Below are 3,587 nucleotides of genomic sequence, written 5' to 3' on the forward strand. Positions count from 1 at the left end.
CAGTGTCTTCTTCTTCCTCGAAATCGGGCTGAAACAGGGCAGGGACAGGACAACAAGAGAAGAGGCAGCAACAAGTTTTTTACACACCACAAAGCTACCGGCAACCTCTCCTCTTAAAGAGGATGAAACCAAACCCTAATCCCAGCCGAAATCTCTTTCCTTCTTCACCAACCGAGCAGAGGAGATCGCACGGGATTCCCTTCCTAATTTGCTCAAGAACCAGTCGAGAGGAAGGAAGACAATCGCGATTTCCCTCCTTAACCGCGTGATGCTGGCTGATCGGGATCTCTTTCCTGATTTGCTTGCAAGCGGCGGAAGGCGGAGCGCGATCGCGCGTTTGTGGAAGAAAAGGGGCGGGCCGGGGAAAGCTTGAATCGGGTTTAGGGTTTTCCTTGAACCTGGTTCAATGCTTTAGAATTTGCTTGATTTGGTTCAACTCGAACCAGGTCTGGTTTGGTTCAACTTGGTTCACAACCAAAACGTTTAATTCAACAACCAAATGAATTCCGATTTGACCTAAATAAGTTTCGTTTGTTTTGTCTTCTCAAGACGAAGCCCGTCATAACTTCCATTTTGCCAAAATGCCTTCCAACATGAACCAAAACAAATTGGTTCAAAATTGACTTGCCTAGTTCGATAACCAGAACATTTCCAATTTTATTTATTCCGTCTTCATAAGACAAACCCCATCATTTTGCCTTTGTCCGATCTAATCATATTTCTCTTGTTTTGAAAATTCAATTCTCAAACTCATTTTAAGTCCTTCCAAGAAACTTGTAGTGCGTGTGACCTAATAGGTTTCCGGTTATGTTGGTCGTCCGTAATTAATCCTTAATTTTGGATCGATCATAAGTGACACCTAGTAGTACATCATAATCCCCAATTGACTGGAAAATCAACAACTGATTCCAGAACAATTTCTAAACCCTTCAACAGCTATAATGAAATATGTCTCATTTCTTTCACCGTCTTATACCCGCTTGGTTCAGGACATGGTCTGTGTGTGTCAATCCCCGCTAAGCTTACTATGTCACACCTAGCCCAAGCTTGCTTCCTTATTTTTCAGATTCGAGTTACTCGTACATGTGTCCAAGAATATCATGTTCTTGACATGTGATGCTTTGGCCAAAGACTTTCAGTAACAATCCAAACAAGCGGTCGTAGGGTATACGTCTCTTTTACAAAGAACGGTGAATCATCTGTGGACTATTAAACATCTTCGGACACTTCAACTTATACCCAATCATCTCGGGTCCACACCTCCTTGGAGATCTTGCTTAAGATGTCAAAGTATAAGCTTCCGCGATCAAGGTGATTTGAATACCGCAAATCTAAAAAAACTCGTACTTAAGCTGCACTGAGATCTTCATTGACATACAGAAAGAACCATATGAAATCTCACGGCAGATCACTCCAATGAACTAGTTACCTTTAATTAGCATCCACGTTTAACTCTCAACATCCAATATCTTCAGCCAGTGAGAACGGTTGCTTGATAAATCGAGTATAAATGTGCTAGCTTCAACAGAATTAATGATGTCCGTGTTCATCAATTCACCTACTAAAGATAGTTTCAATATTTTCATAATTATACATGTAGAGAAACTCACAAGTTGTGATCCAATCACAAATTCTCTCATGCTATGAAATGTATTGTGGACATTCAGTGAACAAGTTTAAGATCCAATCAAGTATATAAAATATGCACTTAAATAGTAAATTTCTATTTATTTAATAAATAGTACAATCATAAGGATGGCACGGCGGTTAGTAGCTGATCTTCTGTAAGGATGGCACGACCGACTTAACTCGGGTTAGGAAGCACGGTCGTGCTTTATAAGCACATCCATGTCTTGCCTTCTTTTGTTCTTTCTCCATTTCGCCTTATTTCGCTCTAAATTCCGTCCCGCAAATGCATAAATACAAAAGTAGACTTTCAAACTAGGAAATAGAGAAATTATGCCTAATGCATGAATAAAGAATGTGACAAACACAGAGTATCATCATGAAGTACATAAAGATATGCAATAAAAGTAGTAAAAATATATGTATACTCTACGCACATCAAAATCATAATTATTTTGGATAGTTAAAATTAAAAGTCGACCTGACCATCAAATCGGCGATTCTAAACCATCAAATGGTCGATTCCAAACCGTGATTAGATTAGTCTAATATTATAAATTTTTCAAATTTTCAAGATATAATATATTTTAGGTGAAATTTAAACGCTCATTGGTTAGTAAATCTATCTTTTCTTTAATCATCGCATCATAGTTGAAAAGGCAAGATGATCCCCTTTAAAGCAACCAGTAAAAGCAGTGGCCAGTGGGAAAATAGTGAACCATTTATATAGTTTATTTATTTATTTATTTATTTTAAATAAAATGCACATTTGCTTCACATCTTGATCAAGATTTAGAACATACCAAATAATAATAATAATAAAATATAAGATAAAAACTGAAAGTTGCCGGATCGTACGCAACAGACAGACAGGTCCGTACCTAACCAAGGCACCGCCGTGCTGCTGCTGCCGCCTCTCACGACTCGCTCTAAAATGTGCATCTCTCGAGCACACTTTCGCTGCTGCAGAGATGCGCGACAAAGGGCGAGTTCCGAAGACGATGCCGCACCGACATCTCGCTCAAGGCCGCAGGATCAGCGCACGTGACGTGCCGCGACAGGCGAAGAACCCTCCCGCCCTTTAAGCAATCCACTCCACTCCACTGACATCTCCTGAGCCGGTTGTTCAACAGTGAACTCCCGTGACGTAAACGGCCCTGGCGCAAGGGGGCAAATTTGGCTGAGGGCCCTTGCGAAAGTGCAGCGTTTGCTGCTGCTTGCGAAAACTCAAGTCCTAGGCTTTGCTGCACGGGCTGGCGCGTCTTGGACGACTCGGAAAAGTACAAGTAAATCCACCCAAAAGATAAACTGATCGATACTAATGTCTTCTGCAAGCGTGAGATGCAGTCCTTGCAATCCCTTCCTCTATTTACTCATTACCCATTAGAAAATTCATCAATGGATCAATTTTTAATATTTTGTTGAACAAACTTTCACTCCTCCTTTCACCGTCAACCTTCTCCTATTTTTATTTATTTCCTTTCCTTTTCTCTGGAGATTCTTTTCCACCTTAGTTTTGTTACCATCTAAAGCCCAATGAAGGAACAGAGCAAGAAGATCAAGAAGTTGATCGACTGACAGAAGCCTCTTAGTGCCTAACAATCTCTAAATTCTTAAATTTTCAATTAACTGACTTTACACATCCACACATCTGTATATCTTCAACAAAAGATAAAATCTACCACCCAACAGTCTCACACAGTCGATCTCATAACCATATATAAGAAAGTAAATCGAAAAATTACAATTGACCACGATGGAAGAGGACATTATCTCAATTTCATCAAAATTCAACTCTTACCCACTTCAACAACTCTACTCCGTTAACCAACTCAATTATGTCCCAGGAGCATATATATCTATATATCTTATTTTTTAAGATGGAGGCTAAAATTTTCAATAGCACCACCCTGTAATTTTCTTAGGATGCAAATTATCATGAACATGCTTGTAGAACAAAT

Source organism: Curcuma longa, chromosome 16 (assembly GCF_044706935.1).
Source record: "Curcuma longa cultivar G26 ecotype Majalengka, Jawa Barat chromosome 16, ITB_CL_G26_1.1, whole genome shotgun sequence".
Lineage (NCBI taxonomy): Eukaryota > Viridiplantae > Streptophyta > Magnoliopsida > Zingiberales > Zingiberaceae > Curcuma > Curcuma longa.